The sequence below is a fragment of the Oryctolagus cuniculus genome, chromosome 7, assembly GCF_051225735.1.
Source record: "Oryctolagus cuniculus isolate XC-2025 breed Fujian yellow rabbit chromosome 7, ASM5122573v1, whole genome shotgun sequence".
Lineage (NCBI taxonomy): Eukaryota > Metazoa > Chordata > Mammalia > Lagomorpha > Leporidae > Oryctolagus > Oryctolagus cuniculus.
In genome coordinates, this window is record NC_142873.1 from 50200703 (window position 1) to 50222673 (window position 21971).

General features: G+C 48.0%; 2 long non-coding RNA genes across 3 annotated transcripts; both read left to right on the forward strand.

The window, feature by feature from the left end:
• Nucleotides 1–1513: 1513 nt before the first annotated feature.
• LOC149125551 (uncharacterized) lies at nt 1514–10684 on the forward strand. Of its 2 annotated transcripts, none has more exons than XR_016237096.1 (2): nt 1514–1612; nt 8355–10684. It is a non-coding gene; the product is annotated as an uncharacterized LOC149125551 (long non-coding RNA). The 2 variants fall into 2 exon arrangements; XR_016237097.1 differs by lacking the exon at nt 1514–1612 and adding an exon at nt 3992–4076.
• Nucleotides 5045–6691, forward strand: LOC149125552 (uncharacterized). Its single transcript, XR_016237095.1, has 2 exons — nt 5045–6432; nt 6477–6691. It is a non-coding gene; the product is annotated as an uncharacterized LOC149125552 (long non-coding RNA).
• Nucleotides 10685–21971: the final 11287 nt, after the last annotated feature.

Here is a 21971-nt window from a genome sequence, read left to right on the forward strand (position 1 = left end):
GGCTCAGTGGTCTTAGGTGAGTCACTTGGCTCGCAGATGTCTCCATTTCCTTTTGACTAAAAATAGAGCAGTAATTCACTTTTCACTTTTTTTTTTTTGAGGCTCAAATGAGATTCTATACATGAAAGCAGTTTTAAAGAGTTGAGTGTGAAATGTTATTTGTTTTCAGGTAAAGATGAGAAAGAATCGGTCTCCGCACTTCAGGCTCTTCACTTTTGGTGGGAGTGTGGGCTGGATTTCTGGAGAGAAAATTTCCTTTAGGAATAACTCAGGGCCCCAGCCCATGCATTAGGAGGGGACGTTCCTGCGGGAGGACGTCCCACATGGTTCCGTACAGTTTCTCAGCAAGGGAGGAGGTTGATGGTGTTCCCCCATGTGGACAGGTGGCCCCTAACTGTGACGGGCAAGGGCTCCTAAGCCCGGAAAACGCCCGTACACATTAGGAAGATCCGACAGCTATCACCGGGTAGAGCCCCAAATAAGATGTACGTAGATATTCTGGAGCAAATTGTTTTGGACAAATTATTTAAAAGTCAGATTTGCTGGAGCTGGCATTGTGGCACAGTGCGTTACACTTGTGATTACATCACCCACATGCAAGTGCCTGTTGGAGTCCCTGCTGCTCGGTTTCCAATCCAGCTCCCTGCTAATGGGCCTGGGAAAGCAGTGGCAGGTGATGGCCCAAGCGCTTGGGCTTTTATCTCCGATGTGGGAGACCTGGATGGAGTTCCTGGCTCCTGACTTCAGCCTGGCTCAGCCCCAGCTATTGCAGACATTTGGGGAGTGAATTAGCCTTTGGAAGATTGTACTCTTTCTCTCCCTTTCTCTGTCTATCCCTCCATCTCCATCTCTACATTCTTTCAAATAAATTAATCTTTGAAGAACAGATTTGTCCATAATTGACACTTTCTTCCTATAAACCCCACTTGTTTTGAGAAGATGTGTACATTCTGATTGGGGGCCATTCAGACCTTGATGCCCATATTTGGCTAGTACTTAACGAAACACACGAGATGATTACTCAAATATGAAAACTCTATAAAGTGGTTAAAGTTTGGGGGGGGGCTGAAAAAAATCGAGGAACTGTAAACAAATCAAGATTGGGAAGATATTCACTCCAGGAGGAAAATCATTAAGCTGCGGATAGATGAGACATAGGGAATGAAAGACACAATCACGTCACTGCTCCTTTGACATTTATTATAATGTGGTCGGATATGTTCTGGCTCCTGGGATGTGGAGTGGACTCCTGGGACCTGTTGCTGTACCCATCCCCCCACTGCTAAGGACTCACAGCTGCGTTCTTCTCTGAGGCCTGCAGTGAGGCCCAAGAGGTTATGCTCCCCCCATCCTACCCCCACCACACACACACACACACACACACACACACACACACACACACACACAGAGTCTGGGGGCAGCCACAGCCAGCAGCTGAGTGCTGGGGATAAGCACAGAAAGCTCTGTTCTCTTGGCTCAAGCGGGACAACTCTGGTTTCATTCTGGCTCCAGAGCTCCCCCTAGGATCAGTTTGGGCCTAGACACACAGCGAAGGTGATCTGGCCCCATCCTATTTCTCTACTGCTGGGCTTCTTCGGGTAGTGCTGTCTCGGTAAGTCCCTCCAGGGTCTGCTTCTTAGAGCCCACCTTGCGATGCAGGGCTACACTGAAGAAGGCTGAGATCCCGTGCTGGGGGAGGATACAGACACGCAGGGGTGCCCACAGAGACAGGAACGGAGACAGCCTGGGAAAGCGCGCAGTGCCCTGGGAGGAGGCGGGTCTCCGCCCGCTGCTCTGAGTAGGGAGTTTCTGAGCTGAGAACTGGCGTGGCTGGGAGCTGGCTGGGGGAAGACGAGGGGCAGCAGAGTTTCCGGCAAAGGGGGAAGCTCAGAAGGTCCTGCGCTGTGGAAGGGAGGCACTGGCAGGTAGACCCTCCAGTCGCACAGGGCTCGGAGACTGAAGCTGAGGCGGACAGGGGCAAGAAGAGAGACCTAGAGGTAAATGCAGCCCAGATTGGGAAGGGTCTAGTGAGCTATTAATACACCATATTCCCCGGGCCAAAAGGGACAATGGAAGCAGGGATTTAACCACTGAAAGCAACAACCACAACAACCTTGGGCTGTGGCCCGGAGGAAGGACTTCCAAGGGCAAGGACACTCAACGGTTGGAGTCTCCATTGCAGTGTAATGGCTCAGGATTAGCACACGGACATCACACACGTGGTGGTTCAGTCACAGCTCCAACACTAGCAGCATGGGCAAGTCATCCTCTGCATTCTAATTGCCTTAACCGTAAAATGGGGCTACTGCCAGTACTCCCGACACACAGCCAAACAGCTGTGAAGACTGACGGGGCGGCGCCGCGGCTCATTTCGTTAATCCTCCACCTGCGGCACCGGCACACCGGGTTCTAGTCCCAATTGGGGCGCCAAGTTCTAGTCCTGGTTGCTCCTCTTCCAGTCCAGCTCTTGGCTGTGGCCCAGGAGTGCAGTGGAGGATGGCCCAAGTGCTTGGGCCCCTGTATCCACATGGGAGACCAGGGAGAGGCACCTGGCTCCTGGCTTTGGATCAGCTCAGCTCTGGCAGTAGCGGCCATTTGGGGAGTGAACCAACGGAAAGAAGACATTTCTCTCTGTCTCTCTCTCTCACTAACTCTGCCTGTCAAAAAAAAAAAGACTGACGCATCTGATGTATGAAGAAGGCTTCATGGATTTATTTATTTTTCACAACACTTGGGACCCTGGAAGCTCCACCAAAATGATGCCATTTTCCATGTGGCCTTTTTTTTTTTCTTTAAGATTTGTTTATTTATTTGAGTGGCAGATTTATAGACAGAGAAAGGGATCCTCCATCTGTTGGTTTACTCCCCAAATGGCTGCAATGGCCGGAGCTGGATCTATCCGAAGCCAGGAGCCAGGAGCTTCCTCCAGGTCTCCCACACAGATGCAGGGGCCCAAGGACTTGGGCCATCTTCTCCACTGCTTTCCCAGTCCATTAGCAGGGAACTGGATCAGAAGTGGAACAGCCAGGACTCAAACTGATGGCCATATGGGATGTTGGTGACACAGTGCCAGCCCCCTATGTGGTCTTGATATGGGATAAGGCAAGTAGCTAGATTAGGGCCACAAGCTGGTAGCCACAGCTTCCCTGCCCCATGTAATACTATCTGCCCACCTGTCACTCAAATGACCCCTTCCCCAAGGATGTACTTCCCCTGATCTAGGGGTAGTACCATGTAACCCCTCCCCTTTCCAAGCTTCCCGTGGACTCAGAAAAGATAGGTTACTAAACTCAATCAATCTCTCTCTTCCCTTCACCCTCCCTCTCCCTCCTGTCTTTTCCCTTTCTGGCCACTCCCACTTCACTCCTGAGCATGGCCCCCCGGTGTGTGTGTCCTCCCCACCTTTGCATGAACTTTATCATTTTGTGAGTCATACATGTGCCTGACCTCAGAACGCGTCTCTAGGTGAGGGACAAGAGCCTGGAATAGGAATTTTTAGACTCCACCTGGCCCACGACAGCCTGAGCTTGGGCAACAGTAGTGGAAATGGAAAGACAGATATCTCTAAGGGTTTGCAGAAGTGGAATTAAAGGGACATGGAAAGTGGTCGGGTGGGGAAATGAAGGACAGAGAGGAGTCCAGGATTTGGGGCAGCAGGGAGATGGCAGCATCTTCCACGGAGACAGGACTTCAGCAGAAGGGAGCAGTGCAAGTGGAAGCCACAGCTTTGGGTTTACTGCTTTTGAAGAGCCCTTGGGATACTGAAAGCGATTGTCTGACAAGTAGGTGCATGTGTGAGCCTGAAGTTCAGCAGGGAGAGCTGAGGAGGACGTCAGGAAGCGGGGTGCAGGAGAGAGCCCAGGCAGTGCGTACCGGGAGCAGAGCAGAGAGCCGGGCACTGTGTGGGGACCCAGGCCGAAAGGTGGGAGGAGGTGGCTCCCGCGCTTCGGGAACCCGTGGTCTGATGGGGGAGGCAGGTAATTAAAGGGATCGTCAGAACACAGTGGAGATACTTCTAACTGAAGCTGCTGCGTGTGTTGCAGTAAGGACCTGAGGATGGGACAAGGACACTGCAGGTCAGAGCTGAGATTGGAGACAGACATCAGGGTGGGGATGGCGTGAGGCAGGAAAGGGTGGGACAGCTCGGAAAGACTTCAAAATACTCCTCACCCGGAGATAAAATGATTTACTGTAATAGCAGAGTGGTAGGAGGAATTCTAGTGCTCTGGGTCCCATATCTCTTGACTGTGCTACCACAGAACCCTCAGAGTTCTGAGGGGCCTCTGGGAGCAGATGCATCCCTTGGAGGGAGAGTTGAAACCCAGCAGACCCTCTACTAAGCCAGACTGGCCATCTTGTTTTGCAAATTGGGCCTATGGGCAAGCTTTCTTTAGGGAAAAAAAAATCCTATTGACTTAAGGTCAAAGTACAAAAAAATCTGAAGTTCAGAGAGGTTAAGTGACTTGCTTAAGACCACACAGCTGTTGAAGGACCGGGCTGGCCCTAGGACCTAGATTTCTGACTCTGAGGCAGTGCCCTATCTTGCCGTGTGTGAGACTTTGTACTTCTAATTTGCCTAGTCCATCTGCATTTGCGTCTTCAGGTGTTTCTGAACTCTAGCAAAAGAGATGTGTGTACTTCCAAATATCATGGGAACAGGCTCTAACAGAGCAGCAGTTACCATCGTGGACAGCACGTGGGGCTGCTGCAATGCCATCCTCCTCTCCTTATAAGGACTCTGCTGGTGGCAACAGCAGAACTTAACCCAGGAAGAAGCTCTCAGCCTTGCTGGGGCCCAAGCTTGCCCCTGTGTCCCCCTTGTCCCCTTGTCCCCTCTCCTTGCAAATACTGCAGCCTGGCTCTTGAAAGCTCTGCCTTGACCTATGCTAAAAGATCATTTTCAAAAAAAGGTGGAGTCATTACTTTCCAACAGATTTGCAACGAACACCAGCCAGAGAGTTCAGCTCAGTCAGTGAGAGAGCGAGGCAGATGTTACAACTGGCTCAAAAGAGAATCCAAATGAACAGGCATGCTTATAGATCAGGACTATTGAAACGAGTGTACAAAAAAGGCAAAACCAGCTGCTTCCACAGAGGGTGTGGGAGTCAGGAGAACCTCTACCAGAAGGGATAGTGTGGGGAGCAACCCGGACTAGACTAAGTTACTCGAATTAAGACTTATTCTATGCATCTGCTCTCCCACTGTGGGGAGCAACTCGGACTATACTGTTACTGGAATTAAGACTTATTCTATGCATCTGCTCTCCCACAATATGGCGCTGGGAGAGGAGAAAACAGCTTCTACCCAGCTGCCTCCAGTTCAACCAATAAACAGTAGGACTTGCTCCTGATTGGAGGAGAGCAGCGTACTCGGCGTGTGGGCAGCCGAGTTGGGATTGGCGGAGGAGGACTATAAAGGAGGAGAGAGACGGCATGCACCAGGAACATCTATGGGGAATATCTAGCTGAAGGAACACCTGTGCAGCCCCCGAGACGAGCCGGCCGGCGGTGTGCCGCTCCCCTGCGGAAGTGGGGAATGCAGCCAGGGGGAACTGCCCTTCCACGGAGGTGGAAGGGATAGTAGCCAACCCGGGAAGAACCAGCAGCAAACCCGGGGAGGGCCGAGCAGACAGAAAGAACAGCGCAGGGTCCTGTGTCGTTCCCCCACGAAGACAGGGAGCGACATAATGGTGCCGTGACTCGGATATGAAGCCTAGGCAGAGTCCTGTGTCGTTCCTCCACGAAGAGGGGGAGCGACATAATGGTGCCGTGACTCGGTTAGGAAACCTAACTCGGATAGGAAACCTAGGACGGATAGGAAACTTAGGAGGGAAGAAACGGGAAGAAGCAGGAAAATACCGGAGAGAGAGACTAGCAAAGAGCCTAGGTGCCGGAAGAAGCTATTGAAAGCCTAGGCATAGACTCGGATATGGACTGTGGGAAAGAAGTTAGGATTGAAAGTGAAAGTGAAAGCTTTCATAGACTCGGATGCGGACTATGGCGGGGAAGCTAGGAGACTGAAAGCGAAAGTGAAACCTGGAAGAGGCTTGGACTCGGATACGGACTGTGGGGAGAAGCCAGGAGAAATGAGAGGAATATTGTTGGAAGAAAACTTAGGGAAACACACCGGGTAGAGAAAAATGTTAGGGAGGATGAAGCCGCGAGTGCAGGCCAAGCCATCTTGGAATTCTTCAAGTCACCCCGGGGAGCAAGAGGCGAAGATCTGGAACCAGAGGCAGAGACGTGGGCCGCCAGGATTCGCCAGGTTAGTCCGGGGAACTTGGACTGAATGCCGGTGGTGGCGGAAACATTCGCGAAAGCCGCCGCGTGCAGAGAGAGCACGGGGCGTTGGCGCGAGGCCGTGGTGCGGGCGCGAAGTGCGTGGAGACCGCGGAGCGTGCGCGCAGAGCCGGGAACCCGCCGGCGGGGCGAGGCGCCGGGAAGCCGCGCAGAGCCGTGAAGCCGCCGCGGGGCGAGGCGCCGGGAAGCCGCGCAAAGCCGGGAAGCTGCGCAGATGAGAGAGGCGCGGGCTGAAGCGGCTCAGCCGGGAAGCCGCCGAGAAGCAGCCTCGGGGCGGGCGCAGCCGGGAAGCCGCGGGGATAAGAATGAGAGCGGGAAGCCGCAGGGATAAGAGAAACAGAAGTTTAGAAGTAAAGTGAGAAAAATAGGAATGCTGGAAGATAGAAGTAAAATGGGAGAAATAGGAATGCCCGGAGATAGAGAAATAGAGAAATAAAAAGGCCTCCCTACAACACTGCAATGTGAGAGCTTGGATTCGGTCTGCCTAATCAAGTGAGGCGATGAGCACCTGCGGGCAGCTAGCAGCTTATGCGCCGCAGGTCACCGAAGACAGGCACGAATTAACATCAGTAAGGCTTCCCCACAATGTAACAATTAGGAGGCTTGGATTCGGTCTGCCTGATTTAAGGCGGTAAGCGCCAGCAAAGCTCGACCAGAGTATGAGCTGCAGGTCACCGAAGATAGGCACGAACCAACACTAATAAGTCTCCCCCACAATAAGGCAATGAGAAGGCTTGGATTCGGTTTGCCTGATAGGTTTTGTAAGCCCCTGCAGGCTCGACCAGAGCATGCGCTGCAGGGCACCGAACACAGGCACGCATCAGCGCCTAAAAACCTCCTCACAACATGGCGAAGAGAGGACCCGGATTCGGTTTGCCTGATTGATAGGACTTGTAAGAACCTGTGGCAACTCTAGCAAGCAGAGCAGAGTGTGTGCCATGGGGCACCGAAGACAGGCGCGTATCAACGCCAAAAAATAAAAAGAAAGGGGGATCTGTGGGGAGCAACCCGGACTAGACTAAGTTACTCGAATTAAGACTTATTCTATGCATCTGCTCTCCCACTGTGGGGAGCAACTCGGACTATACTGTTACTGGAATTAAGACTTATTCTATGCATCTGCTCTCCCACAATATGGCGCTGGGAGAGGAGAAAACAGCTTCTACCCAGCTGCCTCCAGTTCAACCAATAAACAGTAGGACTTGCTCCTGATTGGAGGAGAGCAGCGTACTCGGCGTGTGGGCAGCCGAGTTGGGATTGGCGGAGGAGGACTATAAAGGAGGAGAGAGACGGCATGCACCAGGAACATCTATGGGGAATATCTAGCTGAAGGAACACCTGTGCAGCCCCCGAGACGAGCCGGCCGGCGGTGTGCCGCTCCCCTGCGGAAGTGGGGAATGCGGCCAGGGGGAACTGCCCTTCCACGGAGGTGGAAGGGATAGTAGCCAACCCGGGAAGAACCAGCAGCAAACCCGGGGAGGGCCGAGCAGACAGAAAGAACAGCGCAGGGTCCTGTGTCGTTCCCCCACGAAGACGGGGAGCGACATAATGGTGCCGTGACTCGGATATGAAGCCTAGGCAGAGTCCTGTGTCGTTCCTCCACGAAGAGGGGGAGCGACAGGATAGAATTTGCATAACTACACCTGAGAATTATTTTGCAATGCTATCAGTAATGTACAATTTACAGAGTTGTAAAATAGTTCCCACAGAATCCAAATCAGATATTGCTGAGGGGTGTGCTATAGCTCACACATAGTCTTTCAAAGAGTTGCACATTTCCCCCCGTACCTATTAGAAAAGCAAGGGTATCTTTCACAAACAGAACTGGGGATCCCTGGTTCATTCCTCTGTTGTACAAACACATAAAAGCACACAAGGATATGCACGTGAGTGTGTGTTTGCATACAATTTAAAAAATAAAAGTGTCACAGCATAGTCCTTTACTACACACAGTGCACCCTGGTACTCTATTCCAGTCTTTTGTTCATGCTGAAACCCATACAAACTAATTCACAACTTCTTCTTTTATTTATTTATTTATTTATTTTTTGACAGGCAGAGTAGACAGCGCGCGCAAGAGAGAGACAGAGAGAAAGGTCTTCCTTCCATTGGTTCACTCCCCAAATGGCTGCTACAGCCGGTGCGCTGCGCCAATCCGAAGGCAGGAGCCAGGTGCCTCCTCCTGGTCTCCCATGGGGTGCAGGACCCAAGCACCTCGGCCATCCTCCACTGCACTCCCGGGCCACAGCAGAGAGCTGGACAGGAAGAGGAGCAACCTGGACAGAATCCGGCGCCCCAACTGGGACTAGAACCTAGAGTACTGGCATCGCAGGCAGAGGATTAGCCTAGTGAGCCGCGGCGCTGGCCAAATTCACAACTTCTTAATGGGTTGCTACCTATGAATGGATTAAGGATTCCAGTTTGAAAACGGGGGTGGGGGTTATATCAGTGCTCCTCAAACCAGCTGTTGTGAAGGACCCGTTTTTAAATATTTTACAATTTCTACTTCTTTATATATTGACTTTCATAAAACACAATAAAAATAAATCACCAGATAAGTAAAAAACATTCCCACAGACTTACATTTTAAAGCCCAAATTTTATTCCTAAATCCGGTGGCCATAACCTTGGATGTCCGGCAAGGTCAAATTCCTATTTCAAAGTCTGCAAACGCTCAGTCTCAGTCTCCATCCACACTGGAGCAGTGCTGGGTTCCACCGGTCCTCGGACCACACTTGGAGTAGCACTGCCCAGGTGACCGCTAATGGCCTCCTGGGGCCAGCAGTACAGGGACTTTCTGTTTTCTAGGACCTTGCACTGCCCCAGGCCACCTCTGGCAGTGGGGACTTACTGAGACACACCTATGGCATTAGGAGAAATCCATCTCGGGAGCAGCAGTGGTCACCCAGTGAGGGGAATGCCGTCTGGGCCCTGGAAGGTTCCGACCCAGAGCTGCTCCTTTGTCTCTGTAGTCAAGCTCACAAGCGTGGCTGGGCCAGGCTCTGTGGCTCCTCATGATTCTGACTTTTCTTTTTTTCAGTGGAGTCTGCCAGCTGAGAGAACCACATTGGCCTATTTATTTATTTATTTGAGAGAGACAGGCAGAGAGTATATGTGCTCCTACTCACTGGTTCTATTCCCAAATGCCCACAGTGCTCAGGGCTGGCTGGGGCTAAAGCTAGGAGCCAGGAAATCAGTCGGGGCCTCCCTGGTGAGTAGCAGGAACCCAGCTACCGGCGCCATCACGGCTGCCTCCCAGGATCTCCAGTAGCAGGAAGCTGGAGTCAGGAGTCGGACGCCTGAGCTGGGTGTCCAATCTTGGCATGGACGTAATGATTGGCACCTTACTGCTAGGCTAACTGCCCCCCACCCCCACCCCACCCTGTTCCCCTATTTAATGACCACTTCTGTTGGGGCTACTTGCCAGAATTCAGACTGGCTGTCTTACAGCAGGGTTGACCTCGTCCCAGTCAGAGCGCAGAAGCAAGCAAGCTCTGGAGGTGCAGAAATGACCACCCTCCTTCAAGGAACTGCCCAAGGCCTCTTTCGTCAGCACAGCAAGCCATGGGGAAGAGGAAGCCCACGGTCATTCAAGAAGACTTTCAGACAATGTTGGCCCATTCACAAAACATGTTTTAAAGCGTATTTGTGTTGTTTAGTTCTGAAAACCAGAGCGACAGCACTCTCCACGGCGTCACAGTAGCAGCTCTAACAGCTCTGATGGAACTGCCAACGTGGACTCTACCGACTGCACCACTGTCCCACCCTGGAACCACATTAGGGACGCCCGGAAGGCAGTCATCTCCAGCTGACGACTTTCACATTTCTCTGAAGCCAGGAGCCCCTTTGCTTTCATGAAGTATGCTTCTGAAGACATGTACAAGTCTTCAAACAAGTTTATTTGACACCCCTCCCCCCAGTAATGCAGAAAAGTCTAATTTCAAAAGAACAATGAGAAACTCAGTGGGACATCTAGCAACGAAGGGGTGTGGAGGTGCAGACAGTGAGCAGTGGACGATTTTCTCCTCAAAGCTAAGAGAGAGAGAAGCAATGCCCACCGCAAGTCAAACTCAAATCTGAGAAAATTACAACATGATGCATGTCTTGTACTTCATGGGTTGCCCATGAATAGTCACGGCTGTTTACAGCCAATCCTTGAATGCCGGAGTCTGTTCTTACACCTCTATCCCAAATCCTTTCATTTATTTCATTTCATACCAAAATGAACAGGCGTATTACTTGATGTGTAGATTTCCTAGGTTTGTCCCCATCTCTCATCTCTAAGATGCAATGTGTTTAAAGTGCTTATTACAATGTTGGCAGCACGGTAAGCACTCAATAAATGTTAACTCTGATGTGCATGTACATTAAACCCATACTATTGAGATTGCTTGAGTTATTTTTTGTGCATGTGGTTGTATTGATGCCTGCTTGGATGACAGCTATCTTCATTATTCGGTACAATTCCGCTTTCCTCTTGGGCTCGCAGAGGTGTTGCTTTCTGTGCTGGTCTCCTCCACGAGTTCTCAAGCTCAGAGAACGTCCTTTACGGTCTCACCAGTACCCTGCAGTTATTAGTACCAAAACCTCTCCATGCACGGTAAGCATCCAGCAAAGGCTGCCGCTGGCTCATTGATTTACTACCACCCTCCTCCATCCCATTATAAGCTCTCATCACTGCAAATATCAGAACCTCCTTATCTATGTCTCCCGCCATCCAGAACAGTCTTCCTCGATCTCCCTGCCTCATTGACTCACCATCTCATTTCACCCTTTCTTCCTTTCCCTGGACCTTCTAACTTCGTCTTTCTCCCCTATCATTTTTTAACCGAGCGCGCATGCGCACACGCACACACATTATTGAGTTTTGGAAAATATTTCCCATTTGCTCCTATACCTTAATTTGGCCCTATACCCATTTCTGTGCTGCCTACCAGTATAAATGAGACAACTGTTCAAAGAGAAACTTGTAGCAAATGGAAAAGCTCCATGCAGACTTTCATGGACATTGAACGCACACTTTAGATGAGGAGCTGAAGCTATAGGAAGAAGGTTCCCTAGCTCATCTTCTCTAGGAAGCTGTGCTTGAGTGAATGTTTTCACAGGAATTCTCTGAAGATGGAAGGGGGTTGCGGTGGGAGGAAGCCTTGGCCATCTGGATGAGAAAGATTCGGATGCTGAAGCAGATCTCTGGAGTTAATGAATTTCACAGTCCTTTGCCCTTACTTCGCTTCCGTCTCAGTCTAGAAACAGACACCTGGGATGAGCTTGTTAAATGGCAGGGCGTAAGCAAAGCATCACAAGAGGCCAAGCTGACTCCTTTGCAGACTGCTGGCCTTGTAACACGGAGCAAGTAGCTCGACGAGGGAAGGAGACTCAGCGCAGCACCAAGGTTCACCCACATTTATGCACCTGAGGCTTTTGTTTTTAAATCAAGTCTGTCCTAATTACAGGATTTCATTGTATTTTCATACATAACAATAATCCATTTTACCCTGTAAATGATTCATTTACAATTCAATTAAACAGCAAGGAGCAGAAAATGTTAAAATAAACATGTGTTTAAATAAGATACAATATGTGTAATTAGACAGAACGCATACCCGTATCTTAGTGTTTGATATTCATGATAATACAAAATAGGTCATTTGAGGCTGTGCCAGTTATCAGGGATTAGATGACCTTTAAGTTCCTGCCAAGCTGGAGAGCCTGTGATTTTGTGATCTGAATGAAAAATGAAAATTTTAGTGCATCATCCAAATGTTTACAAGAATCCAGCTGTTTGATGCCAGGTAGACAAAACACCCAGACGACTGACGGAGGCACTTCATTTTCCTCCAGATGTTTTCGTGTTGTGTTGATTTAGCTTGATGCGAAGCAAAGTTAAGTCACTTACTCAAGATTTGTGGCAAAATCTTTTAAATACACTGGCAATAAAATTGCTTAGAGGTTTGCCACTTTGCTGTCAGTAGCACAAATGTTAGGCTCCTGCCCTGTGATAACTTTTGAATCCACGACACAAACGTGGTCAGCTTGGTTCTGCCCATTCTCCGGCTCCGCGGCCCCCTCACTGTCTCCCCACCCCCAAATGTCTGTGTTAACCTGAGCTCTGACCCATGACAAAGTGGACTCCTCCATCACTTCGCTGTGCTTTGTGGCCTTTGTCTTTGAAGTGCTTCTGTCCGCAGCGCTCACTATGGCTCTGGGATGTCACTATCCAGGCCAAGGGCTGGCCGGAGCGGAGTTTCTGACCATCCGAAAAGTTGATTGCAGTTCGGGCCATCACAGCCACCATTCATCCTCCCATTATCATGGTCAATAACACAACGCATCTAGACTTGGCTGTGAGTCACAGGCCTGGCTGAAGTGACTGATGCTGACCAAAGTCCTACCCACACGCCCATAAATCTCAACATTGTCCCTGCGCTTGCAGCTGTAGCTACTATATGCAGAGCCTGTGCTGCTCGCCAATCAGCCTCTTTGACTCAGCTTCTTCCGGTTGCCTTGACTCCCAGAGCTGGATGGCTACCCATTCCAGACCCATCTGTTCCCTCTCATGCCCCAGATGTCTCCAGTTTGACCACTCAGTTTGAAACTGTGCTTTTAAGCGTCTTCCTCTGTGGTCCTTCCTGGCCACTCTTCCTCAGGACGGCCTCACTGCCTTTACCAGTGTATCCCTCCAGCTCTCTGCACAGGCCCTGTTGTTGCCACTCAAGCCCTGCCTGCATCTGGATGGTGCAGCCCAGGTGCCCAGGGGGCTGGTTCTAGACCGAATTCCCTATGTGATCTTGAGCAAGCTGCAGCTTCCACCCGGAGCCCCACTGTCCTAATCTCAACACGAGAGTGTTGGACTAAATTAGGTCTGAGGTTCCCTCTAGTTCTAAAATAGTATTATCTTTCTAATACAGTTATCTCGCCAATACAGCTGCTGTCTCTAATACAGCTGCTCATCATTCTATCTAGTTGTTATGTAGGGATATTTTGGGGGCGGGGGAATGTGACAAATATAGCTCTGGGACCGATATCTTGAAAATGTAGGAAATATTTCTGTGAGTTTTCTCATCTTTACGAGCCCTCTCTTTGTTCATTCACATGATGGTTCTGTCGTTGGCTCAGACTGCAGAATAGAGATGGCTGTGTGGCACACTGGATTAAGCTGCCACTTGGGACACCCACATCTCATATTGGAGTTCCGGGCACTGAGTTCCATCTTTGCTTCTGATCCAGCTTCCTGCTAATGCACCTGGGAGGCAGTAGACGACAGCCCAATACTTGGGGTCCTGACACCCACGTGAGAGACCCAGATGGAGTTTCTGGCTTCTGCCTGGTCCAGACCCAGATGGAGTTTCTGGCTTCTGCCTGGTCCAGTCCTGGCTGTTGCAGGCATTTGGGTAATGAACCAGCAGATGGAAGATCTCTCTCTGTCTCTCTTCCACCCCCATCACTCTGCTTTCCAAATAAATAAATAAAAACAACTTAAAATACCACAAAATTCTATGTATATGTGTATATATGTACATATACACAATGCACAGTATAAACAGAGAACGGCGCAGGTATGTGTGGCACCCTGAGGTTGTACAAGCAATGCTCCTCCTGGGCTGAGGGTGGAGGCGCTCGGGTGGAAAGAGGAGCTGCACACAGGAGCAGAAGGAAGTGAGAGCAGAATGGAGGAGGGACAGCCCTAAAGAGATCAAGGGAGGCCTCTGTGTCCATGTGGCTACAAGGGAGGAATGCTCACCTGGAGCATCCAGGCGACACTTTCTCTGGAACTTAGGGGCTTCACTCCAAGTGCACATAACATCCGAGGGAAGTAAATAAAAGGAATTGCGCTTATGGGGAGTGTTTGGGTGCTGCCTGTATGTAGCCTTCCAGACAAGCAATCTTCCGTGCTGCAGAGAGAGGGTCCTTTCCTGGTAAGCATGGTCTAAGAAGCTCATGTTCAGTGCTTTCCCCATCATGTCTATACAGGTGCCATGAGGATAAAAACCCTCCAGGGCAGGTTTCAAGAAGACACAGCGGGTGTTGGTCTATGGAGAGGGTGCTGACATGGAGAGGAGGTGAGAAGGGCACTTCCGTACCTTCTCCTTACACGAGTGAATCGGGGGGATCTTGCTGTCGTGATTATGGGTGCTTTTACAATTTGAAATGACCAGTTGACACAGGGATTGACTTCTCCACAATTTCCTCCTGTTGGTGAAAAAAAAAAAAATCACTTGAGACCATCCTTAGTTTGGGGTTTCCAAACTCCAGGATGGTTCTGAATAAAGAACTCTATTTCTTAGTTGAACCATAACAGAGCAAATATGCATCTTGTGCAAGGTGCCCGGGTAGGAGAATGGGGCACTCCTATCTGTCCTGAGCCAGCCCGAGAAGCCAGCTTGCTCTGGGGAGATCCACGATCACTGAGGAGCGGAGCATGACGGGGGAGGACTGAGCCTCTCTCCTGCTCATCTAAGAGCTCTTTCACCCTCGCACAAACTTTTTCTCTCTTTCCCCCTTTCTCATTCCCATTTCAACCACCTTCTCCCAAGAATGCATTGATTGAGGGTTTACTTTAAAAACCTATCAATATTCTATTCAAATTATTCTCTCCAGGACCCTAACCCAGGAAATCCTCTGACCCAACATTTCTGTGGTAAATGAAAGAAAGAGGGACCCTTAGGGTTGTTAGGAACAGAGATGTTAATTCTTAATGCAAAGGCAGGCACTAAGAGCCTTTTGGACTTGTGGGTAGAGTATATGGGGAGAATCAGTTTAAAGAACCAAATTGGATGCAGGTGCTGTGGCATAGTGGGTAAAGCTGCTGCCTGCAGTGCTGGAATCCCATATGGGTGCCAGTTCAAGTCCTTGCTACCCCACTTCTGATCCAGCTCCCTGCTTGTGCACCTGGGACAGAAGCAGAGGATGGTCCAAGTCCTTAGGCCCCTACCCCCACATGGAAGAGCTGAAAGAAGTTCCTGGCTCTTGGCTTTGGCCTGGCTCAGCTCTGGCCATTGTGGCCATTTGGGAGTGAACTAACAGATGGAAGAACGCTCGCTCTCTCTCTCTCTCTCTCTCTCTCTGCCTCTGCCTCTCTGTAACTCTGCCTTTCAAATAAATAAATAATTCTTTCCTTAAAAAAGGAAAAAAAATTGCAAGAGCCCGATGGACCTTTGAGACATCGTAGTTTCTTGGTAGTTAAGAAGATGGCACATGCAGAAGCAGGACAAGTCATGTGGAAAAGCGTTGAAAGATCAATAACGCATTATTTTGTTGTTGTTGTTATGGAGGTTTGTTCTACAATTTTACAGCTTACAAACTACAACCACCCTTATTATCTCGTATAACTTCCACAATCAACCAATACAACTAAGAAGTAGTTATTATTAACTCTATTTCACAGCTCATTCATTCGTTTGACATATTTTAAGAGATTTTTATGCACAAAGCACTATGGTAGAAACTCAAGATACTACGGGGACTGATGTTGCAGTGCAGCGGGTAAAGTCACAGCCTGCAGCCTGCAATGCCGGAATTCCATATGGGCACTGGTTCATGTCCCAGCTGCTCCATTTCCAGCCCAGTTCTCTGCTAATGGCCTGGAAAAGACAGCGGAGGATGGCCCAAGTATTTGTGCCCCTGCCACCATGTGGGAGACCTAGATGAATCTCGTGGATCCTGGCTTCAGCCTGACCCAGCCCTGGTCATTGTGGCCATCTCAGGAGTATTGCCAGCACATGGAAGATCTCTCTCTCTCTCTCTCTCTCTCTCTCTCTGACTTTCAAGTCAATAAATAAATGTTTAAAAAAGATACCACAGAGAGGAGAAATAAATGTTTTAAAAAAAAGATAGTACAGAAAAAGTGACTACATCAATAGTTAAAAAGTAATTTCAGGAGCTGGCACTGTGGTGTAGCAGGTAAAGCCACCGCCTGCAATGCCAGCATCCTATGTGGGTGCCAGTTCAAGTCCTGGCTGCTTCACTTCTGATCCAGCTCCCTGTTAATGCACCTGGGAAAGCAGCAGGAGATGGACCAAGTCCTTGGGCCCCTACACCCCTGTGGGAGATTCGGATGAAGCTCTGGTTCCTGGCTTTGGCCTGGCCCATCCCTGGCCATTAAAGACATTTTGGGAGTGAACCAGTTGATAGAAGATCTCTCTGTCTCTAACTCTCTAACTCTCTCTCTCTCTCTCTCTCTATATATATATGTCTATATATATATGCACATATATATGATTGTGCCTTTCAAATAAATAAATAAATATTTATTTAAAAAAAAGTAAAAAGTAATGGCAGTGAAGTAGGCTAGGTTATACTTGCGGGAAGTAATAATGCCTAGTCATGGCCAGCAGAAGAATCTAGTCTGTGCTGAGGAATTATTTCCAAAAGAAGTGACACGAAAGATGAGACCTGAATAGTGTGTAAGATTCAGCTAGGTGAGGGACAAAGGACAGAACACTATAGACATGGGTAGAATCTATAGAAGACCCAGAGATGTGAAGGTCAGAACAAAGCAAGTGAGCTACAATGTGGTGGTCACAGCTAGGTGAACCCCTTCAGGGAATGAATTGGAAAGAGCACTGGGTGCAGGCATGACCCATGCACCACCCCCACTTTCAGAACCCACGCGAACTCACTTGGCCTGAGCAGAGGACATGTCCCATGCCCCTGCTACTTCTGTTATTGACTGTAGTGGAAGAAGATATAGGGAGACTACAACACAGTGTCCAACTGGAACTGAAGCCAAAGTAGTCTACTTACTAAACCAACCTCTGAAACCACAGCCTCAGGCAAAACCTTTTACCATGAAAGTCATCCTTTAAAACTAATAGGAACAACTGATACATCAGATGTGCCAATATCAATGAAGGGACACAAGGAGCGTAAGACAAGGTGACATCAAGCCTCCAAAGGGGTACAATCACTCTTTTTCAACAGACTCCAAAGTAAAAGCTATTGAGGAAATGCCTGATAAAGAATTAAAAAGAACGGTAATAAGGAAACTCAATAAGATAAGAGTATACAGATAGATCCTACAGTGAAATTAGGAAGACAGTACATAATATAAGTGAGAAATTCAACAAAGAGACAGAGATCTTGAAAAAGGACCAAACTGGGAAAGCGAAGAACTCAGTAAAACAAATGAAAAATGTAGCTGCAAGCCTCCACAACAGACCAGATCACACGGAAGAAAGAATCATGACCTTGAAGACGGGTGTGAGGAATACCCCGGTCAGACAGGGGGATGGGGAGAAGAGAGCGGGGGCCGGGGCGGGGGGGGGGGGGAGAAAAGGAAAAATGAGTGAAAAAATGAGTGAAGACAACTTTGAGGCATTTAGGACACCACTAAATGAACAGGTTCAGATTCTGGGAGTTCTAGAAGGGGAAGAAAATGTTAAAGTCATAGAAAGTTATTAAATTAAATCATATCCCAAAACTTCCCTAATCTTGGAAAAGATGTTGACAGTTATAGCAGGCCCATAGCACCCAGACATGAACAGAAGAGACACTCACAGCAATATAGTACTGTCAAACTGTCAAAAGTACAACACACGTACTACGAGAATTAACGGTAAAACTACTACTCAAGGGGCTGGCACCATGGCGCAGTAGGTTAATCCTCTGCCTGTGGTGCTGCCATCCCATATGGGTGCTGGTTCTAGTCCCAGCTGCTCCTCTTCCCATCCAGCTCTCTGCTATGGCCTGGGAAAGCCGGAGAAGATGGCTCAAGTCCTTGGGTCCCTGCACCCATGTGGGAGACTGGGAAGAAGCTCCAGGCTCCTGGCTTCAGATCCGCGTAGCTCCGGCCATTGCAGCCATTTGGGGAGTGAACCAGTGGATGGAAGACCTCTCTCTCTGTCTCTCCCTCTCACTGTAACTGTGCCTCTCAAATAAATAAATAAAATATTAAAAAAACTAGCTACTCAAACAGTATTTTATACTTTGTGTTTCTGTGTGGGTGCAAACTGTTGAAATCTTTACTTAGTATATATCAAGTTGATCTTCTGTGTATAAAGATAATTGAAACTGAATCTTGGTGAAGAATGGGAAGGGAGAGGGAGTGGGAGATGAGATGGTTGTGGGTGGGAGGGAGGTTATGGGGGGAAGAGCCGCTATAATCCAAAAGTTGTACTTTTGAAATTTATATTTATTAAATAAACGTGTTTTTTTTTTTTTTTTAAAGTACAACACAAAGAGAGAATTTTAAAAGCTACAAGAAGAGGGGCTGGCACTGTGGCGCAGCACGTTAACGCCCTGGCCTGAAGCGCCGGCATCCCATATGGGTGCTGGTTCGAGACCCAGCTGTTCCACTTCCAATCCAGCTCTCTGCTGTGGCCTGGGAAAGCAGTGGAAGATGGTCCAAGTCCTTGGGCCCCTGCACCCTTGTGAGAGACCAGGAAGAAGCTCCTGGCACCTGGCTTTGGATCAGTGCAACTCTGGCCATTGTGGCCAACTGGGGAGTGAACCAGCAGATGGAAGACCTCTTTCTCTCTCTCTCTCTCTCTCTCTCTCTCTCTTTCTCTCTCTGCCTCTTTACTCTCTATGTAACTCTGACTTTCAAATAAATAAATAATTCTTTAAAAAAAACTACAAGAAAAAAGTGCTAGGTCACATTTAGGGAATCCCCATTAGAGTAGCAACAGATTTCTCAGCAGAAATCTTACAGACCAGGAGGCAACGAAATACATACATAAAAAACCTGCCAACCAAAAATATTATAACCAGCAAAGCCATCCTTCATAAATGAAGGAGAAATAAAGGCTTTGCAAGACAAGCAAAAATGGATGGAATTCGTCACAGCAGATAGACCAGCCTTACAAAATGTACTTAAGAGAGGCCTACATCCAGAAATAAAAGCAAGATAATTGCCATCATGAAAGTACAAAATCCACCAGGAGAGTAGATACACAAAAGGGAAACAGTAAGAAATCAAACCTTGTCAATGCAGTAAACCACCAGACCACAAAGATAAACAAAAGAGAAAGAGAAGACCAAATAATATCCAAAAAACAGAAAAAAAAATGTAACAATGGCAGGACTAAGTTTACTTATCAACCATAACCTTGAATATAAACAGATTATAGACTGGTTGAATGGATTTAAAAGAAAACAAAACAAGACAATATACTGCCTTTTTTTTTTTTTTTTTTTTTTGTAGGGAACTCAACTAGTAAATACATGCATGGACTGAAAATGAAAGGATGGAAAAAGATATTCCAGGCAAACGGGAACCAAAAGCAAGTAAGAGTAGCTATACTTTTATGTAACAAAATAGACTTTAAGACAAAAACTGTACAGAGGCAAAGAAAGTCACAATATAATGCTCAAAGGATCAATTCAAACAAGAAGCTATAACATCAAAAAGTTCATAGAGGTGCAAGCATTTGGCTTAGTGGTTAAGATACCTGTGTCCCACATCGGAGTGCCTGTGTTAGATTCTAAGCTCCAACTGCTGAATCTAGCTTTCTGCTGATGCAGATGCTGAGAGACAGCAGATGCAGCCTTAAGTAATTGGGTCCCTGCGCCCCTGTGAAAGACCTGGATTGAGTTCCTGGCTCCTGGCCCTGAGCCCTGCCCAGCCCCAGCTGTTGGAGCTACTTGGGGGAGTGAACCAGCAGATAGGAGCTCTCTCTCTCCTCTCTGTTTCTCTGCTTCTCAAAATTTGGGGGGTGTGGAAAAACAGAATTAAAAGATAAGTTTATTTGGGGGCCAACATTTTTTGAAGAATATGCATAGGAAGGGCCTTCAAGAAGTTCATGGGGTGGGGGGCATTTAGCCTAGCATTTAAAATGCCATTTACAGTATCACATGCTATGCCAGTGTACCTGCGTTTGATTCCTGGCTCTAGCTCCTCACTCCAGCTTACTGCTAATGCAAATTCTGGGAGGCGGTAATGATGGACAGAATAGTTGGGTTCACGCCATCAATGTGGGAGACTTGGATTGAGTTCCTGCCTCCTGGATTCAGTCCTGGCTCAAACTTGCTTATTGTGGGAATTTGGGGAGTGGAGTGGATCGGCAAATAGGAGCTCTCTGTCTCTGTGCCTCTCAGATAAAAAGATGACTTAAAAAAAAGTTCAGAAGGCCGGCTCCGTGGCTCACTTGGTTAATCCTCTGCCTGCAGCATCAGCATCCCATATGGGTGCTGGGTTCTAGTCCCGGTTGCTCCTCTTCCAGTCCAGCTCTCTGCTGGGGTCCGGGAAGGCAGTGGGGGACGGCCCAAGTGCTTGGGCCCCTGCACCTGCATGGGAGACCAGGAAGAAGCACCTGGCTCCTGGCTTCGGATCAGCATAACTCCGGCCATAGCGGCCATTTAGGGGGTGAACCAATGGAAGAAAGACATTTCTCTCTGTCTCTCTCTCTCTGTCTAACTCTATCTGTCAAATAAAAAAAAAAAAAAAAAAAAACAGAGCCTGGGTTTGTCTAAGTGGTTAAGACCCTATACCTGGATGCTGACATCCTATATTAGAATGCCTGGGTTTGAGTCACGGCCTCACTTCTGCTAACTAATTAGCTTCTTGCTAGCGCATACCCTGGGATGCAGCCGGTGATGTCTCAAGTCCTTGAGTCCCCGTGGGGATCTCCCCTGTGGGAGATCTGGATTGAGTTCCAGGCTCCTGGCTTTGGTCGGCTCAGTCCCAGCTATTTCAGGCATTTGAGGAGTGAACCAGTGGATGGAAGATTCTCTCTCTGCTTTTTAAATAAACTGAAAATAAAATTTAAAAATTCATTTCTTTGCCCCCCCCCCAAAAAATTTCAAACAAAATGAACAAATTATGCATGGCTTAAAATTTTTAAGCCAAAATCAACATTTGTAAATTAAAATTTTTCACAAACTTTTTTTTTAACTTTTATTTAATGAATATAAATTTCCAAAGTACAGCTTATGGATTACAATGGCTTCCCCCCCATAATGTCCCTCCCACCCACAACCCTCCCCTTTCCCACTCCCTCTCCCCTTCCATTCACATCAAGATTCATTTTCGATTCTCTTTATATACAGATGATCAGTTTAGCATACATTAAGTAAAGATTTCAACAGTTTGCTCCCACACAGAAACATAAAGTGAAAAATACTGTTTGAGTACTAGTTATAGCATTAAATCTCAATGTACAGCACACTAAGGACAGAGATCCTACATGAGGAGTAAGTGCACAGTGACTCCTGTTGTTGACTTAACAAATTGACACTCTTGTTAATGGCCTCAGTAATCACCCTAGGCTCTTGTCATGAGCTGCCAAGGCTATGGAAGCCTTTTGAGTTCACCGACTCTGATCATATTTAGACAAGGTCGTAGTCAAAGTGGAAGTTCTCTCCTCCCTTCAGAGAAAGGTACCTCCTTCTTTGATGACCTGTTCTTTCCACTGGGATCTCACTTGTGGAGATCTTTCATTTAGTTTTTTTTTTTTTTTTTTTTTTGCTAGAGTGTCTTGGCTTTCCATGCCTGAAATACTCTCATGGGCTTTTCAGCCAGATCTGCATGCCTTAAGGGCTGATTCTGAGGCCAGAGTGCTGTTTAGGACATCTGCCATTCTATGGGTCTGCTGAAATTTTTCACAAACTTTTGAAGCATAGTTGTATATATACATTGTGCCAGATAATTATAGACTACTATGAACAACTATACATTGACAAAGTGGAAAACCTAGAAGAATTTCTGAATATATATAAATTTCTAAACTCTTACAA